This window comes from Amia ocellicauda, unplaced genomic scaffold, assembly GCF_036373705.1.
Source record: "Amia ocellicauda isolate fAmiCal2 unplaced genomic scaffold, fAmiCal2.hap1 HAP1_SCAFFOLD_35, whole genome shotgun sequence".
In the NCBI taxonomy this organism is placed as follows: Eukaryota; Metazoa; Chordata; class Actinopteri; order Amiiformes; family Amiidae; genus Amia; species Amia ocellicauda.
This window is the reverse complement of record NW_027102920.1, coordinates 517,428-537,439: the sequence shown is the minus strand read 5'-3', so window position 1 is coordinate 537,439 and position 20,012 is coordinate 517,428. Positions and strand designations below refer to the sequence as shown.

Genomic DNA, 20,012 nt, shown 5'->3' with positions numbered 1-20,012 from the left:
ACTTCATCGTAGCTCTTAATACTCTCTATCTGTCTGGAGGTGTTATAATTGAGGAATTGTACACGTACCCGGCTATTTTCAACACCCTTTGCTGCACTGATATTTTTCCCTCCATTTTTCTTTTTTCTTTTGTTCTTTGCTGAAAGTTCCGTCAATACCCTCCAGCCTTTAAGAGACATCATGCAGCCAGGACTCTCGGCTTGCGGCCACACCCTTCTGAACGCGCCCGATCTCATCAGATCTCGGAAGCTAAACGGGGCAGGGCCTGGTCAGTACTTGGATGAAAGACCTCCTAGAAATACTAGGTGCTGCAAGCTTTTTACGTCTCCTGGGTAACTTCATCGTAGCTCTTAATACTCTCTTTCTGTCTGGAGGAGATATAATTGAAGTATTGTACACGTACTCAGCTACTGTCAACACCCTTTGCTACACTGATATTTTTCCATCCACTTTTCTTTTTTTTTTTTTTTTTTGCTGGAAGTTCCGTCAATACCCGCCAACATTTAAGAGACATCATGCAGCCAGGCCTCTCGGCTTGCGGCCTCACCGTCCTGAACGCGCCCGATCTCGTCAGATCTCGGAAGCTAAACGGGGCAGGACCTGGTCAGTACTTGAATGTGAGACCTCCTGGAAATACCTTGTGCTGCAAGCTTTTACGTCTCCTGGGTAATTTTATCGTAGCTCTTAATACTCTCTTTCTGTCTGGAGGAGATATAATTGAAGTATTGTACACGTACCCAGTTACTTTCAACACCCTTTGCTGCACTGATATTTTTCCCTCCATTTTTCTATTTTTTATTTTATTTTTTCTTGCTGGAAGTTCCATCAATTCCCTCCAGTGTTTAAGAGACATCATGCAGCCAGGCCTCTTGGCTTGCAACCACACCGTCCTGAACGCTCCCCATCTCGTCAGATCTCGGAAGCTAAATGGGGCAGGGACTGGTCATTACTTGAATGTGGGACCTCCTGGAAATACCTGGTGCTGCAAGCTTTTTACGTCTCCTGGGTAACTTTATCGTAGCTCTTAACACTCTCTTTCTGTCTGGAGGAGATATAATTGAAGAATTGTTCACGTAACCGGCTACTGTCAACACCCTTTGCTGCACTGATATTTTTCCATCCATTTTTCTTTTTTTTTTTTTTTTTGCTGGAAGTTCCGTCAATACCCGCCAACCTTTAAGAGACATCATGCAGCCAGGCCTCTCGGTTTGCGGCCACACCGTCCTGAACACGCCCGATCTCGTAAGATCTCGGAAGCTAAACGGGGCAGGACCTGGTCAGTACTTGGATGGGAGACCTCCTGGAAATACCTGGTGCTGCAAGCTTTTACGTCTCCTGGGTAACTTTATCGTAGCTCTTAATTCTCTCTTTCTGTCTGGAGGAGATATAATTGAAGAATTGTACACGTACCCAGCTACTGTCAACACCCTTTGCTGCACTGATATTTTTCCCTCCATTTTTCTCTTTTTTTTTTTTTTTTTTGCTGGAAATTCCGTCAATACCCGCCAGCCTTTAAGAGACATCATGCAGCCAGACATCTCGGCTTGCGGCCACACCGTCCTGAACGCGCCCGATCTTGTCAGATCTCGGAAGCTAAACGGGGCAGGACCTGGTCAGTACTTAAATGTGAGACCTCCTGGAAATACCAGGTGTTGCCAGCTTTTTACGTCTCCTGGGGAACTTCATCGTAGCTCTTAATACTCTCTTTCTGTCTGGAGAAGATATAATTGAAGAATTGTACACGTACCCGGCTACTTTCAACAGCCATTGCTGCACTGATATTTTTCCCTCCATTTCTCTTTTTTTTTTTTGCTGGCTGTTCCGTCAATACCCGCCAGCCTTTAAGAGACATCATGCAGCCAGGCCTCTTGGCTTGCAACCACACCGTCCTGAACGCGCCCCATCTCGTCAGATCTCGGAAGCTAAACGGGGCAGGGCCTGGTCATTACTTGAATGTGGGACCTCCTGGAAATACCTGGTGCTGCAAGCTTTTTACGTCTCCTGGGTAACTTTATCGTAGCTCATAACACTCTCTTTCTGTCTGGAGGAGATATAATTGAAGAATTGTTCACGTAACCGGCTACTTTCAACACCCTTTGCTGCACTGATATTTTTCCCTCCATTTTTCTATTTATTTTTTTCTTTTTTTTTTGCTGGAAGTTCCGTCAATACCCGCCAGTCTTTAAGAGACATCATGCAGCCAGGACTCTCGGCTTGTGGCCACACCGTACTGAATGCGCCCGATCTCGTCAGATCTCGCAAACTAAACGGGGCAGGGCCTAGTCAGTACTTGTATGGGAGACCTCCTGGAAATACCTGGTGCTGCAAGCTTTTTACGTCTCCTGGGTAACTTCATCGTAGCTCTTAATACTCTCTATCTGTCTGGAGGTGTTATAATTGAGGAATTGTACACGTACCCGGCTATTTTCAACATCCTTTGCTGCACTGATATTTTTCCCTCCATTTTTCTTTTTTCTTTTGTTCTTTGCTGAAAGTTCCGTCAATACCCTCCAGCCTTTAAGAGACATCATGCAGCCAGGACTCTCGGCTTGCGGCCACACCGTTCTGAACGCGCCCGATCTCATCAGATCTCGGAAGCTAAACGGGGCAGGGCCTGGTCAGTACTTGGATGAAAGACCTCCTAGAAATACCAGGTGCTGCAAGCTTTTTACGTCTCCTGGGTAACTTCATCGTAGCTCTTAATACTCTCTTTCTGTCTGGAGGAGATATAATTGAAGTATTGTACACGTACTCAGCTACTGTCAACACCCTTTGCTACACTGATATTTTTCCATCCACTTTTCTTTTTTTTTTTTTTTTTGCTGGAAGTTCCGTCAATACCCGCCAACCTTTAAGAGACATCATGCAGCCAGGCCTCTCGGCTTGCGGCCTCACCGTCCTGGACGCGCCCGATCACGTCAGATCTCGGAAGCTAAACGGGGCAGGACCTGGTCAGTACTTGAATGTGAGACCTCCTGGAAATACCTGGTGCTGCAAGCTTTTACGTCTCCTGGGTAATTTTATCGTAGCTCTTAATACTCTCTTTCTGTCTGGAGGAGATATAATTGAAGTATTGTACACGTACCCAGTTACTTTCAACACCCTTTGCTGCACTGATATTTTTCCCTCCATTTTTCTATTTTTTTTTTTTTTTTTCTTGCTGGAAGTTCCATCAATTCCCTCCAGCGTTTAAGAGACATCATGCAGCCAGGCCTCTTGGCTTGCAACCACACCGTCCTGAACGCGCCCCATCTCGTCAGATCTTGGAAGCAAAACGTGGCAGGGCCTGGTCAGTACTTGGATGAAAGACCTCCTAGAAATACCAGGTACTGAAAGCTTTTTACGTCTCCTGGGTAACTTCATCGTAGCTCTTAATACTCTCTATCTGTCTGGGAGAGATATAATTGAAGTATTGTACACGTACCTGGCTACTTTCAACAGCCTTTGCTGCACTGATATTTTTCCCTCCATTTTTCTTTTTTCTTCTTTATTTTGCTGGAAGTTCCATCAATACCCTCCAGCCTTTAAGAGACATCATGCAGCCAGGCCTCTTGGCATGCGGACACATTGTCCTGAACGCGCTCGAACTCATCAGATCTCGGAAGCTAAACGGGGCAGGGCCTGGTCAGTACTTGAATGTGAGAACTCCTAGAAATACCAGGTGCTGCAAGCTTTTTACGTCTCCTGGGTAACTTCATCGTAGCTCTTAATACTCTCTTTCTGTCTGGAGGAGATATAATTGAAGAATTGTACACGTACCCGGCTACTTTCAACACCCTTTCCTGCACTGATATTTTTCCATCCATTTTTTTATTTTAATTTTAATTTTATTTTTCTGCTGGAAGTTCCGTCAATACCCGCCAACCTTTAAGAGACATCATGCAGCCAGGCGTCTTGGCTTGTGGCCACACCGTCCTGAATGCGCCCGATCTCGTCAGATCTCGGAAGCTAAACGGGGCAGGGCCTGATCAGTACTTGGATGGGAGACCTCCTGGAAATACCAGGTGCTGCAAGCTTATTACGTCACTTGGGTAACTTCATCGTAGCTCTTAATACTCTCTTTCTGTCTGGAGGAGATATAATTGAATTATTGTACACGTACCCGGCTACTTTTAACACCCTTTGCTGCACTGAAATTTTTCCCTCCATTTTTCTTATTTCTTTTTTTTGCTGGCAGTTCCGTCAATACCCGCCAGCCTTTAAGAGACATCATGCAGCCAGGCCTCTTGGTTTGCGGCCACACCGTCCTGAACGCGCCCAATCTCATCAGATCTCGGAAGCTAAACGGGGCAGGGCCTGGTCAGTACTTACATGGGAGACCTCCTGGAAATACCAGGTGCTGCAAGCTTTTTACATCACTTGGGTAACTTCATCGTAGCTCTTAATACTCTCTTACAGTCTGGAGGAGATATAATTGAAGAATTGTACACGTACCCGGCTACTTTCAACACCCTTTGCTGCACTGATATATTTCCCTCCATTTTTCTTTTTTCTTTTATTTCTTGCTGGAAGTTCCGTCAATACCCTCCAGCCTTTAAGAGACTTCATGCAGCCAGGCCTCTTGGCTTGCGGCCACACCGTCCTGAACGCGCCCGATCTCGTCAGATCTCGGAAGCTGAACGGGGCAGGGCCTGGTCTGTACTTGGATGGGTGACCTCCTGGAAATACCAGGTGCTGCAAGCTTTTTTCGTTACTTGGGTAACTTCATCGTAGCTCTTAATACTCTCTTTCTGTCTGGAGGAGATATAATTGAAGTATTGTACACGTACCCGGCTACTTTCAACACCCTTTGCTGCACTGAAATTTTTCCCTCCATTTTTCTTATTTCTTTTTTTTTTGCTGGAAGTTCCGTCAATACCCTCCAGCCTTTTAGAGACATTATGCAGCCAGGCCTCTCGGCTTGCGGCCACACCGTCCTGAATGCGCCCGATCTCGTCAGATCTCGGAAGCTGAACGGGGCAGGGCCTGGTCAGTACTTGGATGGGTGACCTCCTGGAAATACCAGGTAATGCAAGCTTTTTACTTCTCCTGGGTAACTTCATCGCCGCTCTTAATATTCTCTTTCTGTCTGGAGGAGATATAATTGAAATATTGTACACGTATCCGGCTACTTTCAAAACCCTTTGCTGCACTGATTTGTTTCTCTCCATTTTTCTTTTTTCTTATTTTTTTTGCTGGAAGTTCCATCAATACCCTCAAGCCTTTAAGAGACATCATGCAGTCAGGCCTCTTGCTTGCGACCACACCGTCCTGAGCGCGACCGATCACATCAGATCCCGGAAGCTAAACGGGGCAGGGCCTGTTCAGTACTTGGATGGGTGACCTCCTGGGAATACCAGGTGCTGCAAGCTTTTTACGTCTCCTGGGTAACTTTATCGTAGCTCTTAATACTCTCTTTCTGTCTGGAGGAGATATAATTGAAGAATTGTACACGTACCCGGCTACTTTCAACACCCTTTGGTGCACTGATATTTTTGCCTCCATTTTTCTTTTTTTTTTTTTTTTTTTTTTTTTTTTTTGCTAGAAGTTCCGTCAATACCCGCCAGCCTTTAAGAGACATCATGCAGCCAGGCCTCTCGGCTTGCGGCCACACCGTCCTAAACGCCCCCAATCTCGTCAGATCTCGGAAACTAAACGGGGCAGGACCTGGTCAGTACTTGGATGGGAGACCTCCTGGAAGTACCAGGTGCTGCAAGCTGTTTACGTCACCTGGGGAACTTCGTCGTAGCTTTTAATACTCTCTTTCTGTCTGGAGGAGATTTAATTGAAGAATTGTACACGTACCCGGCTACTTTCAACACCCTTTACTGCACAGATATTTTTCCCTCCATTTTTCTTTTTTCATTTTTTTTTGCTGGAAGTTCTGTCAATACCCTCCAGCCATTTAGAGACATCATGCAGCCAGGCCTCTTGGCTTGCGGCCACACCGTCCTGAACGTGCCCGATCTCGTCAGACCTTGGAAACTAAACGGGCCAGGGCCTGGTTAGTACTTGGATGGGTGACCTCCTGGAAATACCAGGTGATGCAAGCTTTTTACGTATCCTGTGTAACTTCATCGTAGCTCTTAATACTCTCTTTCAGTCTGGAGGAGATATAATTGAAGAATTGTACACGTACCCGGCTACTTTCAACACCATTTGCTGCACTGATATTTTTCCCTCCGTTTTTCTTTTTTTTTTTTTTTGCTGGAAGTTCCATCAATACCCTCCAGCCTTTAAGAGACATCATACAGCCAGGCCTCTTGCCTTGCAACCACACCGTCCTGAACGCGCCCCATCTCGTCAGATCTCGGAAGCTAAACGGGGCAGGGCCTGGTCATTACTTGAATGTGGGACCTCCTGGAAATACCTGGTTCTGCAAGCTTTTTACGTCTTCTGGGTAACTTTATCGTAGCTCTTAATACTCTCTTTCTGTCTGGAGGAGATATAATTGAAGTATTGTACACGTACCTGGCTACTTTCAACATCCTTTGCTGCACTGATATTTTTCCCTCCGTTTTTCTTTTTTTTTTTTTTTGCCGGAAGTTCCGTGAATACCCGCCAACCATTAAGAGACATCATGCAGCCAGGCCTCTCGGCTTGTGTCCACACCGTCCTGAACGCGCTCGATCTCGTCAGATCGCGTAAGCTGAACGGGGCAGGTCCTGGTCAGTACTTGGATGGGTGACCTCCTGGAAATACCAGGTACTGCAAGCTTTATACGTCTCCTGGGTAACTTCATCGTAGCTCGTAATACTCTCTTTCAGTCTGGAGGAGATATAATTGAAGAATTGTACACGTACCCGGCTACTTTCAACACCCTTTGCTGCACTGATATTTTTCCCTCCATTTTTCTTTTTTCTTTTTTTTTTTGCCGGAAGTTCCGTCAATACCCTCCAGCCTTTAAGAGACATCATGCAGCCAGCTATCTAGGCTTGCAGCCACACTGACCTGAACGTGCCTGATCTTGTCAGATCTCAGAAGCTAAACGGGGCAGGGCCTGGTCAGTACTTGGATGGGAGACCTCCTGGAAATACCTGGTGCTGCAAGCTTTTTAGTCTCCTGAGTAACTTCATTGTAGCTCTTAATACTCTCTTTCTGTCTGGAGGTGTTATAATTGAGGATTTGTACACGTACCCGGCTACTTTCAACACCATTTGCTGCACTGGTATTTTTCCCTCCATTTTTCTTTTTTTTGCTGGAAGTTCCGTCAATACCCGCCAGCCTTTAAGAGACATCATGCAGCCAGGCTTTTTGGCTTGCGGCCACACCGTCCTGAACGCGCCCGATCTTGTCAGATCTAGGAAGCAAAACGCGGCAGGACCTGGTCAGTATTTGGATTGGTGACCTCCTGGAAAAACTAGGTACTGCAAGCTTTTTACGTCTCCTGGGTAACTTAATCGTAGCTCTTAATACTCTCTTTCTGTCAGGAGAAGATACAATTGAAGAAATGTACACGTACCCGGCAACTTTCAACACCCTTTGCTGCACTGATATTTTTCCCTCCAGTTTTCTTTTTTCTTTTTTTTTTTGCTGGAAGGTCCGTCAAAACCCGCCCGCCTTTAAGAGACATCATGCTGCCAGGCCTCTCGGCTTGCGGCCACGCCGTCCTGAACGCGACCGATCTCATCAGATCTCGGAAGCTAAACAGGGCAGGGCCTGGTCAGTACTTGGATGGGTGACCTCCTGGAAATACCAGGTGCTGCAAGCTTTATACGTCTCCTGGGTAACATCATCGTAGATCTTAATACTCTCTTTCTGTCTGGAGGAGATATAATTGAAGAATTGTACACGTTCCCGGCTACTTTCAACACCCTTTGCTGCACTGATATTTTTCCCTCCATTTTTCTTTTTTCTTTTTTTTTTTGCCGGAAGTTCCGTCAATACCCTCCAGCCTTTAAGAGACATCATGCAGCCAGCTATCTAGGCTTGCAGCCACACTGACCTGAACGTGCCTGATCTTGTCAGATCTCAGAAGCTAAACGGGGCAGGGCCTGGTCAGTACTTGGATGGGAGACCTCCTGGAAATACCTGGTGCTGCAAGCTTTTTAGTCTCCTGAGTAACTTCATTGTAGCTCTTAATACTCTCTTTCTGTCTGGAGGTGTTATAATTGAGGATTTGTACACGTACCCGGCTACTTTCAACACCATTTGCTGCACTGGTATTTTTCCCTCCATTTTTCTTTTTTTTGCTGGAAGTTCCGTCAATACCCGCCAGCCTTTAAGAGACATCATGCAGCCAGGCTTTTTGGCTTGCGGCCACACCGTCCTGAACGCGCCCGATCTTGTCAGATCTAGGAAGCAAAACGCGGCAGGACCTGGTCAGTATTTGGATTGGTGACCTCCTGGAAAAACTAGGTACTGCAAGCTTTTTACGTCTCCTGGGTAACTTAATCGTAGCTCTTAATACTCTCTTTCTGTCAGGAGAAGATACAATTGAAGAAATGTACACGTACCCGGCAACTTTCAACACCCTTTGCTGCACTGATATTTTTCCCTCCAGTTTTCTTTTTTCTTTTTTTTTTTGCTGGAAGGTCCGTCAAAACCCGCCCGCCTTTAAGAGACATCATGCTGCCAGGCCTCTCGGCTTGCGGCCACGCCGTCCTGAACGCGACCGATCTCATCAGATCTCGGAAGCTAAACAGGGCAGGGCCTGGTCAGTACTTGGATGGGTGACCTCCTGGAAATACCAGGTGCTGCAAGCTTTATACGTCTCCTGGGTAACATCATCGTAGATCTTAATACTCTCTTTCTGTCTGGAGGAGATATAATTGAAGAATTGTACACGTTCCCGGCTACTTTCAACACCCTTTCCTGCACTGTTATTTTTCCCTCCATTTTTTTATTTTTTTATTTTTTATTTTTTGCTGGAAATTCCGTCAATACCCGCCAGCCTTTAAGAGACATCATGCAGCCAGGCATCTCGGCTTGCGGCCACACCGTCCTGAACGTGCCCGATCTCGTCAGACCTTGGAAACTAAATGGGCCAGGGCCTGGTTAGTACTTGGATGGGTGACCTCCAGGAAATACCAGGTGATGCAAGCTTTTTACGTCTCCTGGGTAACTTCATCGTAGCTCTTAATACTCTTTATCTGTCTGGAGGAGATATAATTGAAGTATTGTACACTTTGTCTTAGGGACAGTCTGGCTAGCAGTGACTGAGTGGTTGACAGACGACAAGCAACGGAATGTACGTGCTCTGTGATGTCATAGCAGTCAGCTGAGAGAGGCTCGTGATGTCATCGCTGAGCTGTCTGTCTGTCTGTCTGTCTCTCTCTCTCTCTTTCTCTCTCTCTCTCTCTCTCTCTCTCTTCCTCTCAATTCAATTCATTTGTATTGTCAAAGCAATTGGACATACATACATACATATATATATATATATATATATATATATATACATACATACATACATCCATACATGCTAGAAAGTCATTACTATGTTATCTTAAAGGCTAACTAAGCAGAACATATATCATTATAGAACAGAGTTCATAGGTCAACACATGGTTTTAGGGAACAGGCACGTAGGTCATACCGTTTGACAATGTCTCCAAGGTTCTCATCGTAAATAACAAACAGAAATCAAACTATCTTCTGGGCTGACCTTCTAGCTTGACCGTATCTTTCTTAAGTATACAAGAGAGAAAAACAGGTGTAAGAAAATAATTTCTAATTTTCCTTCTACACATATATACATACATACATACATATGTAGCGTTATGTTGGGTGTATTTGGATAAGAGCATTTGGGCTCTGAGCTGAAGCACTGATCTAAAGAAGACCTCTCCCCCCCCAAAGTTATCAGATTTCCTTAGCTCATCAGCTTGGAACTGGTTTGCATCAAAGTGACAGTTTTGGGGAGGATGGCACCGAGAAGAGGCCAAATAGTTTGGAATTCTGCTATGAGATGTCTGGAGAAAGGGGCCTGTAGGTGATAAAAACTCTTTGAAGTGGATGAGAGCCGAAATCCCGACATAGAGCTACGAACCCAGGCCAACCGGCATTTCCAAAAGATGGCATGGATTGACATCAGTCATAAATCCAAAGTCACAAAAGATTAAGTCTGTTTTAGTTACTTGTGATAAATTGTTGATATCCTAAGCGTTGGCATTAGAGTCATTAGGTGATTAATCGAGTACTGTTCTGTTGGGTTGTTACTGAATAGCCAAAACAATGATTACCCAAATGTCCCCATGTGAAGCATTGATTGTTAAGGTACCAGGAACAGAGATTCCTGAATTCCTTGGACGCCTAGGCAGTTTGGACTTTGAAGTAGAGTCGCGTTGAACTCAGTTGGTAAACGACACTACGACGCAACTCGAAAAAGAGTCGATAGAGGTGATGAAAGTTATGGCTAGCTTAGCGCTTGCGAGCTCAAGGGTAGTGAACTGGATCATAAGCAAGTTTGAAAAACTGAAAAAGCTAGGAGAAAAGTATGCTAAAGCGAAAGAAGAAAGAGCCAAACGGCATGGAATGGTTTTAGAATTTGAAGGAAAGCTAGATACTTGTGGAAAACAAGTCATTGTGTTGAATGCTGAAAAAGAGGACTTAATTGAACAGAGAGAGCAATTAGGAAATGATTTAAGACAATGTCAAGTTGAATTGGAAACAACTCTGATCCAAGTAAAAGGTCTGCAAAATGACAGATGTAAAGCGGTTGAAAATGAAAGGATAGTTTTGAAGGACCGGGATGTTTTGGAAATGCGTCTTTGCAAAACAGTCAGGGAGAAAGATTTGGGCACTGTAAAAATGGAGATACTCGAAGGCGAGGTCATACATTTAAAAAGGGACAGTGAAGAAATGAGGAGAGTAAATCAGGTGCTTAGGGGAGAACTCAAATCAACTGAAGTTGAAAATGAGCGTCTCAAGCAACAAATAGGGGCCCTGAAAGCTGCCTCTTGGTGGGCTGCAAAGCTGACACCTGACAGCATAAAGGAACAGCCGGAACCGGCCAATGCACGGAGTCGCACACCGTCTCCACATTTAGGCCCCGGGTTGCCTCGTCCTGATCGTACCCCTCCCTGTAGTCTTTCTCCACCCAGGGTAAGAAGCTCGTCGCACAGACGAACTTCCTCTCCCGAGAGTCCAGACCGAAAGGTTAACATGCGCCAGTTGAGAGAACTGGCTAAAGATTGTGAAACCTTTAACCCAGCAGACAAGGAAGGAAATGTGGAAGCGTATATTAAGGACATTAAGTATGCTTTGAGTTTCTATCCTGAGGCTACGGAGAAGGAAAAGGTTCTCCTAATCCGCAAAACTACCTCTCGCCAAGTCCATTCTTGGATGGAGAGGCAAGGGTCCATGGTCTGCGATAGGTTTCAACGCTTGTGCAGAGCATTAGTTAGGGACTATTCCAGGTTCATTGATCCAGTGGCAGCAGTGACTGCCGCACACCAGATCAAACAGGGTAAGCATGAGTCCCCCCGTGATTACTATGAAAAGCTTAGGAAAACCTATTTTGCGGGTCAAGATCAACCCGGGGCCGAGGAAGAGGTGAGCTTTAAAGGGTTGTTTGTTGCTAATTTGTTCCCAACGATTAAGGAAATGATCATATTACATGCAGACGCAATGTATATGAACATAGCTGAAATTCGAAAAAATGGCACAGAAAGCTTGGGAAAGCAAGTACAATAGCACTTCTGATCGTAAAGATTCAAGCACCCAAGTACTGGCAAGGCGCTCTGAGAGCCCTATTTCTCCACTGGAGTTAGAGGGGACAGAGATTCAAAGAAGGAAAGAACCTCCCAAGGATGGAATCCAAGACACCCAGGCTTACAATAAAAAAAAGAAATCTGCTCCTAGCCTAGGTGGGTTAACTCAGTCTCTGAGCAATGTTGCAGTTTCTGAGCTACTGCTACGCTTAGCTCTGCTCCCTTTGCCCCCTCTTCCCAAACTGGAAGTTAGTAGCCAGGGTAAAGGGCCGGACTCGCCACCTAAGGAATGACTAGCTCTGGAACCACCCCCTGTCCCCGCCTCTGTGTTTTTGATTGGATGTGAGGAACAGCAGGGGGGTTTCTCTGACACATCAGCCCACTGGGACCTCCCAGTGGGGGAAGTTGCCTGCAGGCAAGCTGAAACTTTGGTGATGTTACTGGGTGATCTGACACAGAGAGGCAGAGCCAAGCAAGTTTACATAGAAGTGACCATTGAGAATGTGTGGGAGTGAGGAGCCTTGTTGGACACTGGGGCTGAAATTTGTTTAATGTCTGCCACCACAATGGGCAACCTGAAACAAATTATGGAAACCTCAGACCAATGACTGAAAGTGGAAGCTTGTAGTGTGAACATTACAAGTTACACAGAGACTAAGGCACAGCTCACTCAAAAGGCATTGTTAGAGTTCACCTTTGGGAAGATTAAGTTGGTTCATCCAGTTTATATTTCCAAATTTGAAACAGAGAAATTGATCATTGGTCAGGATCTATTGAACAGGTTGTGGGCTCAAGTTGAATCACCAAAGCCGGTGGAATTGAATGACAGATATGATACAGCCACCAAGGTACAACTTCCCAATGAGACCATTTTTTGTGCATGTCCCTAAAGGGGGCACCGGCTTACCATGTAAGCCAACCATTCGAACCCAGGTCCCTAACAACTATTATAGACATAGTGAAGGTCAGGTGCCTGAATAACACCTGAATTCCCAGTCACCTCCCTCTGTTAATCAACTTCCACCTATTGGTTACCGTCAGTAACCATACTCAATACTGAGTAATACCAATAGTTTTTTTGTTTTAATGTACTTGTGTTATAATATGTAACCTGTATATGTGCTAGTATAGGATTGTCAATTTGATTGGAATACATTCTGCTTAAATAATGAACTATTAGTTTGTTTTCTTTGATTTCTCGGGGTCATGAATGGTGAAGTCCACTGTTGAATTCTGTTACATAACTTTGAGATAAATGCTTAACGTCTTATTTTGTCTTGAAGGGGATAACGTCCTAGTCGACCTCAGTCCCATTCAAGAAAGGGGGTATGTAGCGTTATGTTGGGTGTATTTGGATAAGAGTATTTGGGCTCTGAGCTGAAGCACGGATCTAAAGAAGACCTCTCCCCCCCAAAGTTATCAGATTTCCTTAGCTCATCAGCTTGGAACTGGTTTGCATCAAAGTGACAGTTTTGGGGAGGATGGCACCGAGAAGAGGCCAAATAGTTTGTTATTCTGCTATGAGATGTCTGGAGAAAGGGGCCTGTGGGTGATAAAAACTCTTTGAAGTGGATGAGAGCCGAAATCCCGACATAGAGCTACGAACCCAGGCCAACCGGCATTTCCAAAAGATGGCATGGATTGACATCAGTCATAAATCAAGCCCCCCTCCAATAGGACACTGGGGGCTGAAACCGAAATCCAATCTCAAGAACTCAGGAACCAATCACCTATTGATCTGACAGACTATAAAGGACAAACACGGCCTTTCTTTCTCTCTCTCTCTCACCTGAACCAGTAACTCGCTGCCACAGCTCAACCTGTAGCTCTGTTGCCCGAACCGGAACCAGAAACCAACCAAGTCTTTGCCGGCAACAGAAGAGTTAAACTGGGAGAAGGAGATTGAGCCGTACAAAGAATTCTTTTAAAGGACTTTATTAAATAAAGAACTTTACAGACTGCGCTGCCCGCCTGTGCCCACCTGATCAGTGGAGTTTTACAGCTGGACAAATGACTAAGTCGACTGAATACGAAAGTGTCAGTCATTTAAATAGCTATTTGAGTTTTAAGAAACTTGACCCTTGGAACAAACAGGGCCCTGCTTTCCTCAAAGACTTTGTCTTCAAGTAACTACGGTGGAAACCTGCTTACAAAGAAGATTTTGTGCACAACCTTGGAGCCTTCAAACCAGTGGAAAATCTGTTTGGAAACGACTCTACTTTCGCGAAACCCCAACTTCCAGGTGCATCGACTGAGTGGAAGTTCTTGGACAAAGCCGAACCGGACTGCCTTTGTTCCAAACCACACAGACCTCGTGCCGTGTGCTGTTATCTGAGCCCGAAGCCAGAGAGGCCTCTCTGCGACGAAGTTCAGATAAGTTTAACAGTTTGGAGTTCATGATTCATGACATTTGAGAAATCAATTAGAAATGTTAATCTGTGATTCATAACTCTAGAATGTGTAATATCATTTAGTTTTCTTAAATATAAATGTGTGTTGCATTAAACTGTTTTGTTGATAATTTTAGAAATAAAATCTGTCAACGCCGAGAAATATCTTCTCATTCCTGTTTAACTGTTTAGTCTGAAATTGACACAAGTTAATAGACATTAGATTATTGGTGGCCCTGCCTATCCTTAATCATTGAATAATAATCAGTTAAGGGAAATTGTGGTAACAAGTAATGATAGGATCTTTCTCTGTACCTAAACGTTAATGAGACTGATATATATATAACGAGAAGTTACCTGACATAAATACTAACCTGCGTAGTTATTTAATGTCTGACTAATAATACTAACAAGAGACTCACCTTCATCTTACTAACTGGTATTGTAGTCAATGTGTTTATAACCTCTTTTGTTTAACGATTTGTGTTATCATATGCGATCCCATGGTCTTTGATTTGGTCACGGAAGTGATTTGTCTTTGATTTGTTGATCTAGAGTTGAATTTTAATTAGTTTTTCCCTTTTGTATAATTAGTGTAGTGCTACATTTAGTCTTTGTTTTGAATAAATTTGACAATTTATATCTTTGGAATTGGTGTCTGCGTCCAATTATTACAGAAATTGAGTTCTACAAGATTCCAGGATTCGTGATAAGGTGATACTATAAATTCACTTCTTTAATTGAAATTTATAAGTGTACCTTACGCTACAGGTGGAACGGGAGCTTCGTGCCCTGGATGTGCATCCCACAAATCTCCATCAACTGCAAGATGCTATCCTATCAATATGGGCCAACATTTCTAAAGAATGCTTTCAGCACCTTGTTGAATCAATGCCACGTAGAATTAAGGCAGTTCTGAAGGCGAAAGGGGGTCAAACACAGTATTAGTATGGTGTTCCTAATAATCCTTTAGGTGAGTGTATATGGAAAAGGAACAATATGTGTACATCTCTGCATATGGTGCCCTAACAGATGTGCAAGTTACATGACAGACAGACACTCACACACACTTTCAAAGACAGACAGACAGACAGACACTCACACACACTTTCACACACTCACTTTCACAGACAGACAGACACAGACACAGACACACTCACTTTCACACAGAGACAGGCACATTTTCACACAGAGACAGACACACAAACACACACAAACAGACACAGACACACATACTTTGACAGACAGACAGACAGACACATGCATATTATGGGTCTTTGTTGGGTAGTGAAATGGGTAGCATCAGTCGCAGTGTGGGTAATGTCAGGGAGCCAATCATAGTCCCCGTTATTTGCATAGCGCAAAGCATTCTGGGAAAAGCAACTAAACACGTTTAGTCATGTATTTGTCCATAGTTTACACATGAGATGAAAGAGACAGTATGACGTATTGAGCACCTGGGATTCCTCATGTGTATGTGAGGGGCAGAGGAACCGGATCCCAAGTGTGCGTCCCAGGTGCTATAGGTTTCAAAGCATGCAGGGGAATAGGCACCCCACCCTGACACATATAGAAGACTGGATAGGGAGATATAAATAGCAATGGGGAGACTCTTGTACTTGGTGTGGCTCTATCCATATAGTGGGGCCAGCAGCCACTTAGCAGGTGTAGCAATAGAAGCTCAGCCTGGGGAGACTGGATTTAGCATTTCCTCTCCATTTTGATAACTATCCATAATCATTTCTGCAAAATACTTCTATGATACCTATGTATGTTTTTTACTTGTACTATATTATACTATCAAGTATCAGTGTACACATACAATGTGACCTGTTACATTAATACAGAGGCCACGGAAGGCCAGATCACTAATAGCCACTGTCCCCTGATATTACACTTTTTTACAATCACTTTGGCACTCATTTCAGAACCTTGATGTCATTTTTCAAAACTCTAGACACTAAACTCACACCCGATGATCAAAATGCACATTTTTCAAAACTCTAACACTTTTTTACAATTGCTTGGATACAATACACATCAACCTCAGATCATTTGTTCATTGAACTAAAATGACACAACTTAACATCAAAGTATTACCATTTCAAAATGCAATTCACACATTACATCTGAGATCACTGTCTATTCATTTCATTACAAAGATCTAACTATCAATTGATACAGCTGCTCAAAATGATAAGTGACTGTTGCATTACTCTTAATGCATATTTTTATGGAAACTGACAAACAGTATTCCATGTTTCGATCATGAAAGTTTCAGGATAATGAGATCCATTGACACCAATAACCGAGGAGCATGGTTTCTTAGGGTTACCATAGACTTGACTGTGTCTTCTTGTTTGTGAAGGAACAGGACTGTGTTTTCCTGTCTGGGTTCCCGCAGGCTTAAGTGTGTTTGTAAACTGCAGCGTAGGTTTGACCTACTATTAGAAAAAAAAAAAAAAAGGAGCGCTAATTAATTGTTCAATATCTGATACGCCGGTGATAATATAAAATAACGTGTTTATAGTTTATAGAAGTTTATAGTGTTTATGGTAAATGAAGAAAAGTCATTAAGTTATATACAAGTTCTATAAATGCAAACATTGAAAAGCATGTTTGTTGTTATTCCTATATAGGATTTAGTATTATTTGTGTTTTCTTGTTTTTTGCTATGTTTTCTCCCCTGTCGTTTATTGTTATTTTGCGGGCTTGCACGCCTTGGTTGTTGTGTACAAAACGATACATAGAAAATGGGAAAACGTGTTACTGTGTGGGAACAGCTCTAGTAAGACGGGCGACCCGCCACTTAAAGGTACACATGTAAGGTACATGTATGATAACTATGGAGTGAAGCGGTGCGTTTGACTGGACAATAGGTGACAGAAAATTAAGGTTTCCAGAAGATGGGACTTTTGATTCAGATAGACTTGAGCACCTAAAAACGGTTTTGCAAAATAGGAATACAAAGCATTAAGAAATGAGAAACCAAAGCTAGCTATCTTAAAACATATGTTAGAGAAAAGAAAGAAAAGACAACAGGCATAATTCAATCTGAATGCCCCGAAGACAAATTAAAAATATATATATATATGTTTTTCAGTATAAATGACAGTCCTCAAGATACTGAAGGAAAATTACTAGATAAGTAATAAATAAGGGTAGTTTGAGACACTGCAGGTCAATATAACATGCCAACCAAAACCATGGTATCTGAATTTACTATGGATATAAATTAATATGTGTCTCTTTGTATGTTTGTACGTTTTCAGTTTGCGCAAGGTAAATGTCCATATTTTGACTTTTTCATGTACTGTATAGTCCAGAATATGACTAAGAGAGTCATAAGTCACAAATAGTTACAGAATGATAGCTAAAAAACGCCAGTTAAATATGTTGTAATAACAGACCTACAAGAAAGTCAGCATTTAACTGTACACAGAATGCTATTGCAAACAGAAATAATAATACAAAATTAAGTTATTTAAATAGGTCTTACGAATACAGAAGTTAAAAGTAACATGTTAGAAATGGAATTAGAGCCAAATTTAGAAATAGGAATCCGAGGCAACCACAAACATTCGGTGAAGGTTTCTTACATATTGATAAATAGATAACCAGATACTCCAGGAAATTAACGATGTGCTCATTTGGAAGCTATGAGTTCCACAATGAAGAGTTTTTAAATCCCTAGAAATAGATCCCTAAATACAATGTGTAGGTAAGAAATTAACTATTGATCAGTTCAATCTGGATTCGGGAACAGTTCTTCTGAACCTGTACTGGTGTAGATTGGACTTCAATAGGAGGAAGTGACACAATAAAGACATGAGCCGCGCAGGAGGACAGTCTTAGTGCCCACGCAGGTTCTTAGTTGGGGAAATCATTGACTGGACACATTTTTTGAAAATGTGCTTTCCTGAAGTACCTGGACATCATTATTGAGATCAATGAAAAGGCTTATTTTCCAAAGATTAAATACATTCATTAACTACAATAATGTAGTGAAATGTATATAAATAGTAATAATACAAATCGATCAAATATAACTTGCATTTTCTTGTAAGAAATTAGGAATAGGAGAAAGAACAGCTGTTGGGATGCAGTGCGATGTTATCCAAAATTGAAAGCGGTTGAGAAAGGAGAGTTTGTTCTGTGTGAGACAAATGTACTGCCACGAGAGACTCTGATGGTGATTGACTGGAATATGAGGGAAAATAATGAAGTTACTACAGGTATAACTAAAGGTGTAACATAACTAATTTAATGAAACATAGTCATGGCAAGTTATAAAACTGTTTGGAAATAGTCCTTTCACAAACAGAAATACCCTATCAATTAGGAAGAGGGGGGCAGGGGGCAAGGGCCGTATGTGCTCCTCTGCTCCCCCTGTTCGCCTGAGCAGACAAGCAGCCTGAGATGAGAGAGAGAGAGAGAGAGAGAGAGAGAGAGAGAGAGAGAGAGAGAGAGAGAGAGAGAGAGAGAGAGAGAGAAGTCAGAGACAAGGCAGAGACTGTAAGTACGTGTAAGGGTTCATAACTTATTACAAACAGAGCAAGAGTGTAATGAATGGTAATTTACACTGCTTGTATTAATAATGATAATAATATTGATGTTGATACAGACGAATACATCACATACTAGATGACAACCGCATAAAACTAATAATAATGAAAATAGGAATAATAGGAGTATGGAAATAATTTCAAATTATGGTTTATTGGTAAAAAATGAATTGAGAAACAAAGATTAATAACTGCCATCATTTACCCAACTACTATTAACTATGGTGTTGAAGGAGCTGCTGTAATAGTTATTGTAATGTTCTCAGGTATTTAAGTTAGATAAAAGGACAAAGATAAGCACATTGTTTTGAAACTTTGACAACTCCACACAAAAAGAGTATCTACACTAGGAAGTAAAGCTGATTCAATAAACACAGGAGATATGATGCTGCTGACGACAGCTGAGTGCTGTACTGAAATAATTTGATAAATGAGATAAATTGGAATCAAGATTATTATTATTTTGAATTGTCCCTTTACTAGAAACCTTATAGATTGTGCGAATGTCAACTAATGTGATAGAGATGCCTTTTATAAGGACGATCTCTGATGTTGTGTGAACCACACATTGTGTCTTCAGACTGATTTATTCCACATGGCAGATATGCATATTATGAATCGTGTCCTGAAGGAACCGATGTCTGACCCATATGGAGAAGATGCTGGTGTTCTTGTTGAGACACAGTAGGCCGAGGGCGCGGCTTTAAAGACAGCCTCACAGCAACTTGAACAGACCAATGCTGAGGTCCACTACGCTGAAGTGATGCTTGACTCAGTGGAGAAATAAGTTAAAATACTATAATTAAAGGTTTTCCAGATTATAGGAATCTACAATATATTGTGAAACTGCTCAGATGACGTCCGCAGTAGCACATATTCTTCTATTGATAGTTTAATTTATAATGTACTATTAGTGGAGATGTCACATTATTCAAATGAATAGAATGACAGCCATGAAGTCAGAATCAGTCCATTGCCCTTCACTTAAGATTTGTACAATGTATAATGTTTATAAATCAAAACGCAACAAATATATGTACAATACAGTTTACAAACTGAATTTGTAAAAAAGAATGTTTTGCTGACTTTTGTATTCTCTTTGAAGCAACAAAATGTATGTGTTATGTATGTCGTAACTAGGGTTTGACTTTTATGACCTGGGGCTGGATGAAATTTAATTTGAGATGCACTGTAAAAGCTCCAGGAAATTGCAACTGGCCACTGCACCTTCCATAAGAGAGCTCAAACATTTGCTAATGCATTGGTTGCCTCACAGGCACTCTTTCCCTGGTTTGCCCATGTGGCGCATGGTGTTGGCCACACGGGCAAAGGGGGGATGTGTGCATCAGTCTTTTAAATTGGTTTGCCCCAGGTTTTATAGTAACAGCTTAGCAATATTGTAGAACTTGCCACATTTGTCAAGCTCA

At 42.7% G+C, this 20,012-nt stretch overlaps 5 non-coding genes and 19 pseudogenes across 5 annotated transcripts; all 24 read left to right on the top strand.

Annotated features, from left to right (window-relative positions):
• The first annotated feature begins 198 nt into the window (after positions 1-198).
• On the top strand, positions 199-317 carry LOC136732933 (uncharacterized; annotated as a pseudogene).
• A 216-nt stretch (positions 318-533) lies between these two features.
• On the top strand, positions 534-652 carry LOC136732972 (uncharacterized; annotated as a pseudogene).
• A 554-nt stretch (positions 653-1,206) lies between these two features.
• Positions 1,207-1,325, top strand: LOC136732744 (5S ribosomal RNA). Its single transcript, XR_010810024.1, has one exon. It is a non-coding gene; the product is annotated as a 5S ribosomal RNA (ribosomal RNA).
• Positions 1,326-1,542: 217 nt separating this feature from the next.
• On the top strand, positions 1,543-1,661 carry LOC136733061 (uncharacterized; annotated as a pseudogene).
• Positions 1,662-1,871: 210 nt separating this feature from the next.
• LOC136733113 (uncharacterized) lies at positions 1,872-1,990 on the top strand (annotated as a pseudogene).
• A 222-nt stretch (positions 1,991-2,212) lies between these two features.
• Positions 2,213-2,331, top strand: LOC136733080 (uncharacterized; annotated as a pseudogene).
• A 216-nt stretch (positions 2,332-2,547) lies between these two features.
• Positions 2,548-2,666, top strand: LOC136732851 (uncharacterized; annotated as a pseudogene).
• A 215-nt stretch (positions 2,667-2,881) lies between these two features.
• On the top strand, positions 2,882-3,000 carry LOC136732915 (uncharacterized; annotated as a pseudogene).
• A 554-nt stretch (positions 3,001-3,554) lies between these two features.
• On the top strand, positions 3,555-3,673 carry LOC136733109 (uncharacterized; annotated as a pseudogene).
• A 224-nt stretch (positions 3,674-3,897) lies between these two features.
• Positions 3,898-4,016, top strand: LOC136732790 (5S ribosomal RNA). The gene has a single exon (XR_010810062.1). It is a non-coding gene; the product is annotated as a 5S ribosomal RNA (ribosomal RNA).
• A 213-nt stretch (positions 4,017-4,229) lies between these two features.
• LOC136732800 (uncharacterized) lies at positions 4,230-4,348 on the top strand (annotated as a pseudogene).
• Positions 4,349-4,564: 216 nt separating this feature from the next.
• Positions 4,565-4,683, top strand: LOC136732739 (5S ribosomal RNA). Its single transcript, XR_010810019.1, has one exon. It is a non-coding gene; the product is annotated as a 5S ribosomal RNA (ribosomal RNA).
• A 215-nt stretch (positions 4,684-4,898) lies between these two features.
• LOC136732845 (uncharacterized) lies at positions 4,899-5,017 on the top strand (annotated as a pseudogene).
• A 215-nt stretch (positions 5,018-5,232) lies between these two features.
• Positions 5,233-5,351, top strand: LOC136732884 (uncharacterized; annotated as a pseudogene).
• A 228-nt stretch (positions 5,352-5,579) lies between these two features.
• On the top strand, positions 5,580-5,698 carry LOC136733020 (uncharacterized; annotated as a pseudogene).
• A 215-nt stretch (positions 5,699-5,913) lies between these two features.
• LOC136732833 (uncharacterized) lies at positions 5,914-6,032 on the top strand (annotated as a pseudogene).
• A 545-nt stretch (positions 6,033-6,577) lies between these two features.
• LOC136733130 (uncharacterized) lies at positions 6,578-6,696 on the top strand (annotated as a pseudogene).
• A 216-nt stretch (positions 6,697-6,912) lies between these two features.
• On the top strand, positions 6,913-7,031 carry LOC136732864 (uncharacterized; annotated as a pseudogene).
• Positions 7,032-7,236: 205 nt separating this feature from the next.
• LOC136733162 (uncharacterized) lies at positions 7,237-7,355 on the top strand (annotated as a pseudogene).
• Positions 7,356-7,571: 216 nt separating this feature from the next.
• On the top strand, positions 7,572-7,690 carry LOC136732968 (5S ribosomal RNA). The gene has a single exon (XR_010810079.1). It is a non-coding gene; the product is annotated as a 5S ribosomal RNA (ribosomal RNA).
• A 216-nt stretch (positions 7,691-7,906) lies between these two features.
• LOC136732863 (uncharacterized) lies at positions 7,907-8,025 on the top strand (annotated as a pseudogene).
• A 205-nt stretch (positions 8,026-8,230) lies between these two features.
• On the top strand, positions 8,231-8,349 carry LOC136733161 (uncharacterized; annotated as a pseudogene).
• A 216-nt stretch (positions 8,350-8,565) lies between these two features.
• On the top strand, positions 8,566-8,684 carry LOC136732956 (5S ribosomal RNA). The gene has a single exon (XR_010810078.1). It is a non-coding gene; the product is annotated as a 5S ribosomal RNA (ribosomal RNA).
• Positions 8,685-8,905: 221 nt separating this feature from the next.
• LOC136732924 (uncharacterized) lies at positions 8,906-9,024 on the top strand (annotated as a pseudogene).
• Positions 9,025-20,012: the final 10,988 nt, after the last annotated feature.